This window comes from Octodon degus, unplaced genomic scaffold (genome assembly GCF_000260255.1).
Source record: "Octodon degus isolate 3935 unplaced genomic scaffold, OctDeg1.0 scaffold00082, whole genome shotgun sequence".
Classification (NCBI taxonomy): domain Eukaryota; kingdom Metazoa; phylum Chordata; class Mammalia; order Rodentia; family Octodontidae; genus Octodon; species Octodon degus.
The window spans coordinates 6,943,145-6,960,493 of NW_004524658.1; the positions used below are offsets into that span (position 1 = coordinate 6,943,145).

Below are 17,349 nucleotides of genomic sequence, written 5' to 3' on the forward strand. Positions count from 1 at the left end.
TTGGCAGAACCGGGGATTGAACTCAGTCCCTTGTGCTTGCCAGGGAAGCACTTATTCCACTGAGCCATCTCCCTGGCCCTAAAATATATTTCAATAACTTGAAAGAAGATCAGGTATTTAGGCAATGTTATATTTAATGTTTATATACTAATTTCACATAATGTAAACTACAAAATCAACCCCCAAAACCCCAGAAATACTGTTTTCATCCCCCTCTCCGCAAATGTTAACAGGTCTGCTGCTCTTCCAGACCTTAACAGATAATAGCAAACAATTTCCTCCAAACTGTATAAGCTAGCTAGACATGGCCTTTACCAATTAAATGGCCTCAAGTTCTCAGCACCAAAACTATATCCCTAAAGAATTTTCTTGGGCTGACGAGATAGCTCAGTGGATTGAAGTATTTGCTTAGGCAGATGCAAGGGCCAGGGATTTGATCCCCTGCCATGCCGACCCTGCCCCTAGGGCAAGCTGAGATTGCCATGAAGACTGGGAGTGGTGGTGTGCCTCTAATCCCAGGGCTTGGGAGGTTGAAAAACAGGAGAGTCTGATCTGTGGAGTGAGACTCTGTACTAAACACATTAAAAAAAAAAAAAATTCTTTAATGGGCAGAAAACTGGTTTTCTCCACTGCTGTAGCAAACTATCTAGAATGTTCTTACAGATGCAAAAAGCATCTTGTTTGAAAATCGTTTCTTGAAAGATTTATTTTATTTCGTAAGTTTTCTGTCGCTTAGAGGAAAAAACCTTTTAAGTAATATGAAATGATTAAATGTCATGAACCTCAAAGAATTCTAAAGTATAAAAAGATTGTTACAGAAATAGAATTAGCCATTTTATAATTTAAAATACATGTAACATTATTAATCACAGTGTCTGACAGAATTTTAAAATGGCTAAAATACAGTGGATTTGTTTAAGAAGCTCATTTAAAAGTCACAAAACTGAGAAAAATAAAATACATTATTTTTTTCAGTTTTAAATCAACCTGAAAACTGTGCAACATTACACATGATTTGAGAAAAGAAAAATTTCATTAGATTTAGAAAAAAGTATCAGTTATTTCTATCTTCTTATGATCCTGGATTGCTGATTTGCTTACAACAAATAGGGAAAAAGTTAATAATATATTTCCCTTCCTATTATATTTTGTATTTATTGATAATATCTTCAATTAAGACTTAGTGGTAAGGGCCGGGGATATGGTTCAGTAGAATAAGCACTTGCCTGGCAAGCGTTCAATCCCCAGTACAGGAAAAAAAAAGAAGAATCAACAGACCTAGTGGTGTTAAAAGATTATTTTCAAACACCCTTTTCTTTTCTTTTCTTTCCTTTTCTTTCTTTTCTTTTCTTTTCTTTTTTTTGTGGCTGGCTCAGCCTGCCTTTGGGACAGGGCTGGCTTGCATATGGTGCCAGGGATCGAACTGCTGTCCCTGTGCTTGCTTAAAACTTGCCTAAGCAGGTGCTTTAGACTGCTGAGTTATCTCACCAGCCCCAAAGACAATTCATGATAAGAGTTTTCTTCCATTTAAAATTCTAATTTTTTAATTTTGAATCTTTCTATCTGGAAACCTAAACAACTAATATGAAGATGACATCATGCAATACAGTAACCATTGTTTAATTCCTATTACTTTGTTTAGTGAAATTTTGTATCATTTCTAATGCTGTTTTTTATTACTATTTTGTTTTCTTTAAAAAATAAATAAAATACTAAATTTTAAATAATGGCAATACAAACCAACTATGGTGAGATACATCAAAATAAAATACATGGACTTAAAGGCTTCCAGTGCCAAAAAACCATTCACATTTTTGAAATGATTCTGATTGATGGTTCCCACTGCTAGTTTCTGATTTAACAGAATTGTAGTAGAGTTTGGAAATTTGCATTTCTAATAAGTTGTTAGATGATGCATGTGTTGCCATTAGAGGAACCACATTTTGTCAACTATGGAGAAAATTGACATGGTTACCATACATTCAACATCAAGGCAGATAAAATACTGATTCAAGATGAAGAGGGGTCGGGAGACGGCTCAGTAGGATAAGCCCTTGTCTGGCAAGCGCAAGGGTTTGAATTCAATCCCTGGTTCCGCAAAAAAAAAAAAAAAAAAAAAAAAAAAAGCCAAGATAAAGAAATTAATGAGTACAATTATTACCTTCTCAAACTAGGCCAGGTTAAAGGTGAAAAGTAGCTGGAAAACACTGGGCTCTGTTATAGAACAATGTGGAACAGAAAAGGCATAAAGCATCCAAAGGATTTTCATCATAGCACATAAACTTTGAAACCCAAGACTCCCCACGACACTGAAAAGAAACCATGGATCAGCCCCAGCATAGAGGTGCATACCTGTAATCCCAGTTCTCTGGAAGCTGAGGCATAAGGATCAACCTCAGTTCAAGGACAACCTATACTACACAGTGCACATGTCTCAAAAAACAAGCAACATACAAAAACAAAAACAGAAACAAAGAAAAGCCTGCAAAAAACCAAAAAGGGTAAAAAGAGAGATCAGAAATCATAATCTATAATGGAAGCTTGTTTTGAGGTTCTAGTAGGGGAGCACAGTTATTTATATACTCTTGGAATGGTCATCCTTTATCTGTAGTAGTCATCTGCTTCAATAAAGTGCACAGTTTCAGAAGGAATGCACTTGGGAGCATTGAGAGAGGAAAGACATGGGCCTAGCTAGCCAGATGAGCTAAGTTAACCCAAGTGATGAATGGGGTGACATACTGTAGCCAGATCACCCTTACATCCATAATCTAGAATGAAAAACAAAAAGCTGGAGAGTTCCTTTCTTTTTATTACTGAATGTAATGAAATGTATCTGTTCTATCATCTGATAATCCAGACATTTATACAAGTATTCCCAAAGTGTATACATTATCATGATTTACTTTGGAGATTCTTTTGGTACCTGTACGTTCATAAAAACTTTTTAAATAAAACACTACAACTCCAAAACTACTTGCTTGGATAATTTATATTTATGTTTCATCTACGATCTTTCCTGCCAAGAGTTTTCTTTTTACATGAATGCTTTAACAATATAGAAAATGTTTTCATAATAGTAATTCATCAATATTTCTTGAAACTGAAACATTTACATTAAAAAAAGTAAAATTAGTACCTATCAGTAGAAATAAAATCTCTGAAGTTATCAGTTCATTAAACTAAGTGTGGTATCAAACAACCAAATACCTCCTAATATAACAATATGTTCCTAATTTGAGAGACAGAGATATGCTTTGATACAAACATCCAAGTAATGGATCTTCTTTCAGATTAGCTTCATAGTACAAATTATAAGATGAATGTACTATTAGAGAGGCTAAATCAATTATTAGGTGATCAGTGGTGAAGAGCAAGCAATATGCAGAAAAATAAAAAACAATGTGGAGGAATGTTCCTAAGAAATATCCATTCAATGAAACTAAACCTACTGGAGAGAAATCTCCTTTTTTCTCATTTTCAGCACTATGAATAATTAATTATTCTAGCTTAAGTCACCTGGAAAATGGATTAATGTTGCACAGCATACTTGTAGCAAAATGGTAGTGGGGTTCTGATTAAAGGTGTAGAATTTAAGTTTACCTTAGTTTTCTAATTTCTGTGGACATTAATCTTTCTAAGAGAGACTGTTACATGACACAGCTTCAGTAAGAAAAAACAAACCAACAAACAAACCAACCCAGGGTTGGAGAGTTAGCTCAGTGCCTGCTTAGGCAAGTGCAGTGACCTGGTTCCATTTCCAGTACCACTGGGGGCCTGGCCCTAGCTCAGTCCTTTAAGCGGCTGCTTCCACAAAGCTGTCAGCCTCAGGTTGCTGGAGTTCGAACCTCATACCTCTCCAGCTGGCCAAAAGTGCCCTGAAGGCATTCGAGGAACAAAAAAAAAACAAACAAACAAACAAAAAAAAAGGCCTTATTCCATTTCCAGTACCACATGCTGTGTGGGCCCAGCACCCCCAGGCAAGGTGTACTCCCAGTGCTGGGGTGGCTGTAAACAGGAGGATCACTAGAGTCCAAGTTGTGTAGTGAGATCCTGTACCAAATATAGTAAAAAAAAAAAAAAAGAAGAAGAAGAAAGAAAGAAAAAAAAAAAAAGAAAAAAGAGAAAAACAAAACCAGCCATGTACTGTTGAGAACCACCTAAAGGAAATACAGTATTTTCCCAAAAGCTAGGTGCTTCAAACAATACCTTGAATGAGATAACCACTGAAAATTCAGGTAGGCCAGTAGAAAAATTTTGTCAGTTAAAACAAGTTATTCAGGAAAAGAAACAAAACATAGTGGTATAATCTCAGTACTCCAAGAGATTGAAACAGAGGATCTCAAGTTCATATCCGATCTCAGTAATTTAGTTACTTAAAATTTTTATAAATTTGAGAACTAGGGCTGTATCTCTGTGCAAAGACCCTGCGTTCAATGTCCATCATTACCAAAAAAAAAAAAAAAAAAAAAACCACACACCAAGAATAACACTGAAATCGAACCAAAAACCTCAGAATTTTTTCTTCTTCATTGTTTTGTTTCATCTTAATATTTTAAAAAGTAAATTACTTTTGTTTTACATCAGTAAAGTTGGTTGAGCTATATAATTTTTTTCTGTGGTTATACACAAAGCTAAATAGATTTATAAACTGGCAATTAACAGTTAATTTTCAAAAAAACTTTAAAGTTCATGATACTAAAAATTTCTTAACCAAGTAATCACAAACAATAATAGTATCCATATGTAACTTCAAGCTGGTATACAACATCTTACAACAGCTAAGGAAAGCACATCACTCTCTGAATATTCATATATAAATACACAAACTTTTTAAGTATTGTAGAGTGGCTCACCTATTCTTAAAGATTCATATACAAGGCCCTACACTTCCTATGTTACCCAAATAAAGTTTATTTTGGAAGTTGTCAATATAGGAAAAAAAAAAAAAAGGCTTTTATCAGGTACCTTTAAGATTTTCTTCTCATCTCTGTAATTAGTCCGTAACATTTCTAGAGATCACTGGAGTACAACAGTTGCACTTCATTGTAGTTTGATTGTACTGAAATTATCAACAATGAGACTTCTATTTATGATTCCTTGTATCTTAAAGCACCTAGCCATGTAGCAAATGTAATATTCTCAATAAAATCATTCAGCTTCATAAAAGAAGTGAAGTTCACAAATTAGTACTTTTTACTAAATGTCAAGTGAAATCAGCATTTAAGAAATTGAGCTACAAAGGTAGCAGGAGAATATGTTTAGAAACATACATAAACAATAACTTTGTAACAATTTCCAAATTTAGTTTAGTAGAGGTTTCACTTATTTATAGCAAAAAGTCAGTACAAAGTCCACCAAAGCCAGGTGGTCCATGGATAGAACATTATCTGACATCACAGTAAAAAAGTACAATACCCATGACAAAGTATTTTAAGACAGCCTTCTTTCAAAACAGCAAGAATTTAGACTAACAGCTGGTGTCTCAAAATAAAATAATGGGAGCAAAAAAAGGGTTGGATGCTATTTTCAAGGTAGTGAAAAAGCAAATAACCACAAAACTACAATTTAATAGCTTCAAACATTCTTCAAGATTAAAAGCAAAGCAAACACATTATAAAGTAACAAAATAGAGAACTGTTCAACAGGACTGTCTGGATTAAGGGATTTCTGAACAGCACACTCAAGAAAAAGAACAAAAACAAACTAACAACAAAGAATCAGTCAGAAACAGTAAAATACTGAGAACAAAAAGGTGCCTACTACCCATCGTAACCTTGATAGCTGAGAACACTGCCGCCCAAGAGAAAGGAGTCACCAAACTAATTCCTACTATCTACACTGAATAATGAAAACAAGGTGACACTAATTATAATTTTCAAGCTGAGGTATTTTTAAATTCAGTGTCATGCTACGTTTTTCAAGCTAGTTTTTATTTTAGATTTACAGAAAATCACAAAACACTTGTTCCATTATTTTTATAAAATTTACAGTACAGAAGGCAGAATTTGTCTAAGTGTTCTAAGATAAAGGTTTTATGACAACTGAAACAAGTACCAGACTTCACATTTAAATTCATACAACATAAAAAGTCACTTTGTCAGTCAAACTAGCTACATTTCAAATATCCAAAAGCCACATTCAGCTAATAGCTACCATATTGGACAGCAACAATAGAGAACTATCTTCCTGTAGTTAAAATTACATATGAAATTTAAGTTTTAACAACTTAGTATAATAGGCCAGAAATAAACTAAATTATCTAGGATGAAAGTAATCCTGTGAGTGCATAGAAAGAAAAGTGCCACAATGCTACAAACTTTGAGTAAAAAGAAAGCAAATCTAGAAAAAAATCAAATAGCCAATAATTTTAAATGGGTCAACCTCCTTGGAGAGTCTAAATTAAAAAAACAGTGAAATGAAACATTTACTGGATACAGAAAATTGAGAAGTAACTGTTAGTGAAACTGAAGAAATAAAGAGATACATCATATACTGCTGTGGGAATAAAAATTAACATATCCAACATGGAAAAATGTTCCATAATCTCTTAAAGTTGAAGATAAACACACACAAACCAAAATACAGTTATGCGTGTTAGAATCCACGAACATGATTTTTCATAGCAGCATTATCTATACTTCCTAAAACTGAACATAATCAAAATGTTCATTAATTAGACTAAAATTGTGATTATACTATACTGTAGTTATCACACAATGAAAATACATGAAATAAAGTTAAATATACAAATGGGAAAAGCAACATGAGAATTTTAAAAAGATATAAAATAAAAAATCGATTTATGTACAGAAAAATAGGCAAAATTAATAAGTATTGTTTGGGAATTCTGCCAGGAACACACTTGCTAGAAAGAAAAGCAGTAAATAATTACTATAAAAATCCAGCCAGGACACAGCCAGGGAGAAGTGAAAGGGGGAATGTCAGGAATGAGCGGGAAGGGCCAGGGAGATGGCTCAGTGGAAAAAGCGCTTCCCTGGCAAGCGCAAGGGCCTGAATTCAATCCCCGGTTCCGTCAAAAAAAAAAAAAAAAAAAAAAAAGGAATGGGAAGAAAAGGTACTTCTCAGGACCCACGGAAGTTCTAGTGGTAGTGGTCACACAGTTCACTTCATAGTTGTTCATTTCGACTATGTGCTATGCGCTTTTCTATATACTATTTTAATGATAAGACAAAAGACCTTCAGCTTTCAAATAAAATATAAAGCATAGAATAGTTTTGATTTAATGGGACAGGATTACTGTACATAACACAAAGAAAGTAGTACTACAAAATCATGCATAACTAGGGTCCACCACCAAAACGTTGCAGGAAACAAAATGTAGAAAAGCAGGAACTTTCGGCCGGGAATATAGCTCAGCGGCATAAGCGTCGCCCGGAAAGCGCAAGGTGCAAGGTCTGGAGTTCGATCCCCAGTAGCAAAAAAAAAAAAAAGGAGAAAAATTTTAAGTTTCACACCCTAGAAAACCTACTGTACCCAATTAAATGACACACAATAGGGAACAAAAATTTTAGATTCATAAATACACATAAATTATCCTTCATGTCATCTTTGCAAAAGATAATGGAAAAAATGGAATGTTTTCAATTATGATTGTATGAAATAAATATAAAAAGAATGTACTAATCCTTCAAAGTACCTAGATAAACAAAAACCGAAAAATTGTAATGTGATAAGACTGTAGAAAAGAATGCGCTATTTAACAATAAAAGACAAAACACTTACTTAAAAAACTTCTCATCTGCCCTACAGAAAGGGAAAACGTTAACGATGCCCCTTCTCTCTTTTCTCAATCCTACAACTTAGAACCAAGAACTACACACACAGGCCCACACGGCTGAGAACGGGCAAGCACTTGATGCTGCAGCCACAGCCCAAGACCGATGGGGATATTCAACTAAAGTCTGGCCTGCCCGTTTTTTCCTCGAAGACACTACACACTTCAGACAGGTTCACGTGGGCGGACTGCAAAGCACTACACCCAGTCTGAGTGGGATGTCCGGCGAGCAGGTCGACACCCCCACCCCGACCTCTGCCTCCGCGGACAGGTGGTCCGCGGCGAGCTCCGGGACCTCGCCGGCCTCGCCCGCCCGGGCTCACAGATTCCGCTGCACTCCTAGCCTCAGGTCTGTTACAAAGCTCCCCTATCATCCCCACGCGGCGCGGGTTTCTTCGCGCTCACATCCCGGCGGGGCTGCGTCCACAGGCTCCCCGGGAGGCCGCCCAACACAGCGAGCCGCCGGGGCTCGGCCTGCCCGGCCTAGGCAAGCCTGCCCTCACCGCACTCCATCTCCCCCGCTTCCAGCCCTCCCACTCTGCGCTCGCTGTCGGCCACACTGGATCTCAGACCAACGCATTTTACCTCTCACAAAGAAGAGTCAGCTTGCAGGAAGACAGAGCCGGAATCCAGCAATGGCGGGAGCCTACTTGCGAGCTCAGCCCGCCGCGATCCGGCACAGCTTCACCTGCGTCCGCCAGCACACCACAACCACTCCCGGCATTCCCGGCGCACGCGCCGCCGCAGCTCCCAAACCCCTCCTGCCCGAGCACGTGACCTCCTTCCGCCTCTGTCCACGCCCACTTCCGCTCCTCCACTTTCCCTTAGGAGGGAGGAGGGAGTTGGGGGTGTTAAAGAGTAGCCACTTCCTCCTCCTCCCCGCCCCCGCCTGTCTACCTCCAGCTACAATGTCTTCCGGGTCGCGAGAGCCTCTGAGCCTTCTGGGAAAACATCTCATTTCCTCCCCTCCCCCTCCTCCTGCCGTCAACCAACCAGCCTCCCATCAGAGAGGGGCATGCGCAGTGAGTTTCTCCCGTCTCTTCTACCAGAACCCCCCTCCCCCCCAACCAGAGAGACCCCAGCAGCAGCAGCAGCTGATGATGAAGAGAGAGCCTGTGGCAGAGGGGGGGCACCTTTTATTTCTATTTTTAAAGAGACAGAACACTAATTTTACCCCACTTCAACCTTGAATTAAGGGAGGTGGGGGGGAAGGCGGCTGAGTTCCTTCCCCCACCCTCCAGCCCTGAGCCCTGAGAAGGGGATTGAGCTTAAGAGAGGAGAAGGAGTTTCTTCTTCTTCGAAAACCCCCATTCACGACTCCTACTCCCTCACCCCTCCACTCGCCTCCCTTCCGAGCCCCCTCCACCCTTGTTCTCTTTGGCCGTGAGAGGAGAGAAAGAGACCAAAAGCCTCTTAGCAACACAGACCTTTTGCTGCTGCTGTTACCGATACTGCTACTGCTACTGCTGCTGCTGCTGCTGCTGCTGCTGCTGCTGCTGCTGCTGCTGCTGCTGTTGCTGCTGCTGCTGCTGCTGCTGCTGCTGCTGCTGCTGCTGCTGCTGCTGCTGCTGCTGCTGCTACTGCTGCTTGGCCCTGGCTGGAGACATCTCACTACACCCAGGAGCAGCCACTTCCCCAGCTCTCCTCCTCCTCGTCCTCCTCCTCCTCCTCCTCCTCCTTCTCCTCCTCCTCCTCGTCCTCCTCCTCCTCCTCCTCCACTCCCCCCCTTTATTACCCTTTGTGTCATCCTCCACAGCTCCAGGGAAGGCACTCAAAAGTGGGGGGCAGGAAAGGTAAGTGTGTCTGTGGGGGCTTCTTCTGGCTCTGACTTTCACTCCGGGGCAACAGTGGCCCCAAACCACATACGCAGTGAAGCTCCGGGGTGAGGAGGGGGTGGTGCTGGGGGGGGGAGTGAAGAAGAGGTTGGAGTGTGGAGGGATGTGTGAGTTGGGGTGTCCATCCTGTCAGGAGAGGAAGGACACTTTTATTTTTATTTGCTGTTGTCAAAAGTGGGTTCTTTCCTCCAGCTACCATCTGATTGTGCCTTGCTCGAGTGGGGGAGAATACAAAAACAACCCCCTCCTTCCTCCAATGAGGCGCCAGGGAAAGAGATAGAGACACACTTTGTGGATGTCACTTAAAAAAATTCATTTGGAGAGCTTATTGCTTTTTCCCCAGGAAAAGCTTTACTGCATTTGTTTCTGAGTGGGAAAATGTCGGGATCTGGATTGTATTGCAACGCTTACCCATCTGTAAACCTGAGTGTTTGCCCCTTTTTGGTCCTGTATGTGATTTGGATACTGACTTGAGTGTTGGAAGGCTTGATTGTTTTTTGCGTTACCGATCTAAGTTCTCCATTTTTCGTTGTCTCACTTGCAGAGAAAATTTCCAATTTTTAGTTGATAGAGGCTTTTGGTGAGGATTTGACATAGTGCTTTTTTATGCTAAAATAATTTCTCATCTATGAGTATATAAAGTCTAAAGCACAAGATGTTTAAAGTTTAAATGCCAATGACTGGTGTTAGGTTTTCCCCACAGATGTTTCTAGTATTTATTTTCCATAAGGTAGAAATACTAGCTTTCTCATAATTAACTATGTATTTTTCTAATCTTTGTAACTTGTCTGAACAGGTAATCTCCATTGAAAACTTTATGTTGTTCTGGCTGCATGGAAGGCCTAACCTCTCCATCAATAGTTTGGTGGATTGGTACCACTTTCAGTTTTAACTGAATTATTTATTTACTGTTGTAAATTGAGATGAATTTTACATCTCCTGGGTTAATGAATCAAACTGCTTACTATATAGGAAAGTAGACAAATTTTTAAGTATGTTTTCATGAGTCAAAGAAGTCATGAACTTATAATTAGTAATATATTTCTTGAAATTACATATAAATTGGAGGGTACATCCAGATTTAAGCTTATAGAAGAACAGTTTGGATAAAAATCACTATTCTCCATTTTTACATGGTCTGTTCTTAATTCATAGCTTTCATTCAGTGCTGTATTTTATTTCATAGATGCTAGTGTGTTTCTGATGTAGGCCTTCTAGGGCTTACGTTGGGAAGTGGTATTTTATACACTTTTTAAAATCCTTTCCTTAAACCTATATGCACACATATTGCCTCTCCCTCACACACAACACACACACACAAACACACACACACACATTTTTGTCTTGTAACTGCATTGGTATCTCTGATCCCATAATTTATGTCAGTGAAAAACATTTGTCTATAAAATACCAATCTTGTGATCGGACTGGCAATATAAAAATAGCAATTTGATCAACTAGAAAGGATTAAAAAATTTAAAATCTAGAAGGATATTCAATATAAATATCATAAGTACATGATGTTTGCTTAATATTTTCTTAATAATAAAGGCAAATCATAATATACATCTTTAAGTGACAGAAGCTTTCAGTGGACAGAAATTTGTTCTGTAAAATTTTAATTATCAATTCTGTGCAAAAGTAGACATTTACACATGTGGTTAAGCTGTGTAGCAGTAAACAATATGGTCTTATTTCTCTCATTCTTGTCAAAAAACTGAATAGTTACCTTTCTCTGAAGTGTAATTGGTGCACTTAACCATGTATTTGTGCCAAGTTCAGGTTTCTATCCCAACATTAATATTACTATTCCAGAGTCACCTAAGATAATTTCTCCTCAATTTAAAACCTCAGCATTCTTAATGTAAGAGATACAAAGTAAAACTTAGTGAAGAAATCAATGTTAAGTAAGTGAATTGTGTAGATAATTGAGATAGTAATCGCCCAGTAGTCTTGTGAGTCAAATGTAGTCTTCAGTTTAATATCTACTTTCTATTGTTTCTTTGAAAATATTTCTTGTCCTATCAACCCTAGGGTAACCCTGTTATGGATGGATGATTCCAGACTCTCTAAGTTGGATGATGATTCATGCTTACAAACCCTTTTATTTTATTTGTGTTCTGATTTAGTTGTTAAGTCATAAGAACAACTGATACTTTAAGATGATAATGTTTCAACTACATACTACCTTGGCCATCACTTTATTCTCTTCTTCATTTTCCATATTCTTGAAGTTCAGAAACTTCAAAGAACTTGTCAAAAGTTCTAGTGTCTGTGGGTAGGCAGCAGATATATTACAGAACTTAGGTCTCAACACTATCATACCTACTTCATTGTCCTGTGTCATACATAATTCTGTGTATAGCTCTTAGGGGTTTTATATATGGAGGTACATTTTCTTAAAAGAATATAAAGGTAAATAATGTTAGGCCTATAATATTATCTGTTCATAGTTCAATCATTTGTTATTGATATTTTAAACAAGTGTTCATTTTCCTCATTGTGGGTTACTATTCTGACAGTTAATTTCTGTCTCTTATATTATCCCTCATGTTAATAGTTATATTATCCCTCACATATTATCCTTATTTTAATCCTCATATTATCATAGAAGAAATAGAATTCATGTCATATTAAAAATGTTTACTAATAAGTCTTGCCTTAGTGAACTACTTAAGGACAATTTGGTTTTTCTTGAAATTTGTGTCCCTCTCTTTCAGCCCAATACTTGGTGCACCCACCATAGTCCCCACTGGTTGTTTATCATATTCCAATTTTAACTTTGCAGTCAGACGTGGATTTTTTTTTTTTCCCAAATGTGAAATTTCTTTATTCTCTTCCATTTTACCTTCTTCCCTGCTATAACTTTTGGTCATGAAAGTTTTCAGTATTTTTTTTTTCTGTGTCGCTTTCATTTTTTCTAATTAACAGCCAAAATAATTGCTATTGACAATGTAGTACTCTTAAGAAGTAAAAGCTTTTTTTTATTTCTAACCCTTATGTAGGATGGGTTTGGCGAAAGTCATTTATTTTGAAATAGAAAAAAATAGCTATTTTTAAAAATAATTTTAAGTGTTTAAGAAACATGTAAATTTATTTCACTCAGTCAGTGGTAAAATGGGTTGGCATGATTGGCCTGCTTATACCAATTCTGTAAAACACCTCTTACTTAGATAACATGTTTCCCTGACTTCATTTTTTTGGTCCTTACTTAGACAATTAGCAACTTTCCTTGTGGATATGAAGATTTACTTCTAGTCATCAGTGGGATCCCGTGAAGTCAGCCAGAAAGCCTATGTCCAACATACATACCTTTGCAAACATGTCTGTATTTGGAATGTATGTGAATAACAGATTATGCTTAGCTTTTCATTAAACATCCTTGGAGCCTTTATGGTCTGTCACATATTCTATTAGGATAAAAAACAAAGGTCCCCATAATTTACTGTGAAGAAGTATTTTAAATTGTGTCAACCAGGTATTAGTCATATCTATATTTTGATTTACATAAATACTTTTTTATTAACTAGTTGGGGAAAATATGTTTAAAAGGGATATTGCTGTATTTTATTAAAATACAAAAATATAAAGAAAAAAGTTTTCATTTGCTGTTTCTGGGCATTTCTATTCTTTATATAGTTCACTAATTTTAGACTATGAAAATAGTTGTGGCTGCCATTGCTGGAATTTACTGTGCTAACCATAATTCTTTTTTTGAAGATGACCAATACAATATATTCTTAAAAAACCCTCCAAACTTCATTTTTTTATCAAAGTAACTTTGTTCTGTTTCGATTTTGTGTAACATATTATGTTTTATGGTTTACTGAAAAAACGTGTCTTTTCATTTTGAGTTTTTTTATATTTTTCCACCATAGTTTAAGCAAATCTAACAGTACAGTTTAATTTTTGTCCTATAATTAGTGTACACTTTTTGGGAGTTTTCAATTTTTAGTATGTAGATGATATGCTGTTACAAATTTTCTTATGAAACTGCCATTTTGTTTCTAAAACTATTCCAGTGTTTATACTGATTATTATATTATTGTTATTATATTAGTAAAGTAAGTTGGAATTTTCTTAGTCTGTATTTCAGACACCAGGAGTCCTGTCTCAGTTTTTGTCATAGCTTTCTGATGTAATGGAAAAATAGATTAGAAAAACTACAGCATTCACTTTACCCTCATTAATATGTACAAGGTGAGATATAAAAAAATATAGCAAACAGTTACATTCTTAAGACTTGTTTACAATAAAAGACATGTTGGTATTAATGCTCTTAAAAACACTCCCCCTCACTTTGAACATGCTTACCCTTCATTCTTGCGGCTCTCTGGAGCAGTTCCAGAAGCTCTCTTTTGTGATTATCTTTAGTTGTGCTGCCATCGCTGCTTCTATGTGCTCGATTAATCCAGAACATTTACCTTTCATAGTAGTTCATGAAATAGGACTTCCAAAACTTCTTGAAGTAGTAAGAATGAGAAGACATGTGAGGGGGAATATTTTGAGGTGGATGAATGGCAGTGTGTCTTTTACTGTAATGAGGTTTAGGTGGGGGTTTTTTTGTATTTTTTAGGGGAGGGTCTACAGGGTGTTCGGGGTCTCACTACTAGATTGGACTCATAGTGATCCACCTGTTTACAGCCTCCCAAGTGCTGGGCTTACAGGCAGGCGCCCAGTCTCGGTTGCCATCTCAGCCTGCCCCGGGGGCGGGGCCGGCAGGGCAGGACCCCGGATTGAACCCCTGGCTCCTGCTACTGCTGGTGGGCGCTTTAATCTGCTGAGCTATTTGGCTGGCCCTATAATGAGTTTTAAAAACTTAAATATTTGCTATATATTTGGTCATATGTTGTACATTTTAGGATAATGTTTATACAGTATATTGGGAAGATACACTTCTGAATGTTAAATTCTGATCTCTTTCACATTTATTTTTAGAGTTCCATTTGAGTAATAATTGTAATTATCACTTATTTTAAGTATTTGCCATTGTGATAAATGTATCAGTTTTAGTCCTTACAGTACTCCTTCTGTACTTTACATTATTGTCCTTATGTTAGAAATGAAAATACCGGCTACTAAACAAAAAGCATTTCATCATTATGTACTAACAAAGTATGTTACATTTATGACACTTTCTAGTTTCGAACACAGTCACAGTAAAAAGTTTTTGTCACCTGTACTTTGGAAAGCATTAGTAAAATTGTGATCCTCACAGTAATTGGTAGCACAATGGAACATTTCTAAAAATATCTCAGGACAGATAACTAAACAAAAACCTCATTCCCTTCTTTGTAAGTAACAGATACAGATGAATATGAAATTTAGAGTCAGATAGACCCAAACATAGTTTTTTTATTCGATGACCAATTTGGACCTTCCTTAATTTCCTTTAATGTGTATTGAACTACACTTAGCAGCATTTTCTCACATGAAATTTAGAAGTTCCAACAGTATGTAAGACAATGAAATTTACTAAAAAATTTTTATATAAGTGTGTTGATAGTAAAACACATTTAAACAAAGGAGAATTTATATTATCTAGTGATTATATATATTCTTGAACTCTTGTCAATAACATTTTCATAATTACATATTATACATATATGATTGTCAATGTACTTTTCATTACTAAGGGCAGAAATAATTTTTGATGTAAGAAGGGATAACTGAATTTTCTAGGTGTCTCTGCCTGAGCAACTTAAGTATTTGGTGAGACTCTGTATCAAAAATAAAAAGGGCTATAGATGTACCAAGACCTTGGGTTCAACCCACAGAATGCACCCTCCCCTCACAAAAAAGCTAAAGGAATATTCTGTTATCATGTTATAATTCAGAAAGAAAAGTTTATTACAAATGGTTACTGGCTTAGAACAATCTAAATAATCAGTAGACTAGAATAAATCTGCAGTCTCAAAATTTAATTTTGTTTGATAACATGAAAGTAATTCAGTTAAAAGTAAAAATTCCAACACTAAACTGTTTCTGTTCAAGATATTCCTATATCATGTGCTATCTAAGAGGTTGAATAACTTGCTACAACTCCTCAAAGAGAAAAGGTGAGATACAGTTTATACATATTGAGACATATCTTCCAGCTGGACATAATGGGAAATTGTTAATTTGGTATATTTCATTCAAAGTTGTATATGACAATTTTGATTGATTTCAGTTGACCTATATAACATTTTCTTGGAGAATTTATAATTAAATTGTGTATCAAGGATATTATTAGAAAATACTATTTTAGGGCTGGGGAGATAGCTCAGCAGCATAAACGCCTGCCTGGCAAGCTCAAGAGCTCAAGTTCAATCCCCAGTGCAACCACTTAAAAAAAAAAAAAAGAAAGAAAGAAAGAAAATACTGTTTTAAAGGAGAAAAATAGGTTACATAAACCACCCACCACTTGAGGTGGTGAACAATTTTTCTACATAGATGATGTACCAAGTTCTTTGCCAACCAATAAATATTCCAGCAGTGAGAGAAAAAATTTTTTCAGGCTTGTATTAAAATTTACATTCTATCTAGGTGCACTGGGTTATGTTTATAATCCCATCTATTCAGAGGACTGAAACAAGAAGGATTGTAAGTTTAAGACCAGCCTGTGCAACTTAGCCTGTGTTTCAAAATAAAAGGTAGAAGTGGTAAGTAGCTGAGTACCCTGGGTTTAATTCCCAGTGATAAAAAAGAAATGATTGCATTCAGGTTTTTTTTTTTTTTTTTTAACTGAATATATCTAAGAAGTTAGTACTTTTTTTAAAAAAAAAATACATTTAGAACAGGTTCTGCAGGGTCTCACTACACAGATCGGACTCCTAGTGATCCTCCTGTTTTCAGCCTCCCAAGTGCTGTGATTACAGGTGCACATCACCATGCCTACTCTCAGTCCCATCTCAGTGTGTCCCAGGGCTTGGCCTGCTCTGACATAGGGAATTGATCACTGGTCCTTGGGTCTTCCTAAGCAGGCACTTTAATCTAGAACTTTCTTAAGAGTGATTGAATGCTAAATGATATTTAAGTTTATCCTTGTAGTAACAGCTATTGTTCTTTATACAGTTGAGACCAGAAATGTCTACTAATCTGTTGGCCATTAACTAATTTAAACCACACATACTTAGACTGTAGAAGTCACTATCATTGGGCAATGGAAGTAGTCTATATTCATCAAATTAAAATGCTGATTTTTTTAAATAGCTGGCTGGCTTGGAATGCAGTGATCTCAAAAATACATTCAAACAAAGTACTTTTATTTATTGAGAAATATGAAGTTTATCATTAATAGATTATTAATTACATTAAAACATTTAGATTATCTAACCCATGATTTTGTAATGATTGATATTTACAGGCTATTATTTTAGCATTGTTCTAAAATGTTTCTTCTTTATTTGTCATACTGGAGTTTAAGCTGAAGGTTTTTTGGCCATTTTGGAGACTGTAATCTAGTTAAAAGGTTTGTTTATGCTTTGTATCTCTGTTCTGCAGATGATATTAGAATGCAGGCAAGAGCCAGACATCTAACTGTTTATAACATTTAAACTTCAATTAAAGCTATTATATATCTGAAAGCTCATACCAGCTAGAAGTATTACTAGTAATGCTATTAGTGATTTTTATAGTTGTAGGCTTTCCTTACTCTTATGACCCCTTAAAAATAATTTTGTAAGGAGGTATTCACAACACATTATTTCTTATTATAAAATGAAGTTTATTTTCTAC

The 17,349-nt window shown here is 36.5% G+C and overlaps 2 protein-coding genes across 9 annotated transcripts in view; one reads left to right on the plus strand and one right to left on the minus strand.

Annotated features, from left to right (window-relative positions):
• Orc4 (origin recognition complex subunit 4) overlaps positions 1 to 8,537 on the minus strand; it is a 73,584-nt gene extending 65,047 nt beyond the window's left edge. For all 5 annotated transcript variants that reach the window (XM_023721427.1, XM_004636645.2, XM_023721424.1 and 2 more), the window contains exon 1: positions 8,381 to 8,537. The gene's annotated coding sequence lies outside the window, so the exon portion shown is untranslated. The remainder of the gene's footprint in view (positions 1 to 8,380) is intronic.
• A 236-nt stretch (positions 8,538 to 8,773) lies between these two features.
• Mbd5 (methyl-CpG binding domain protein 5) overlaps positions 8,774 to 17,349 on the plus strand; it is a 479,901-nt gene continuing 471,325 nt past the window's right edge. For 2 of the 4 annotated variants that reach the window (XM_023721337.1, XM_023721335.1), the window contains exon 1: positions 9,311 to 9,588. The gene's annotated coding sequence lies outside the window, so the exon portion shown is untranslated. Of the gene's footprint in view, positions 8,818 to 9,310; positions 9,589 to 17,349 lie in introns of those variants that run through there. The other 2 variants (XM_023721332.1, XM_023721333.1) reach the window with 2 other exon arrangements.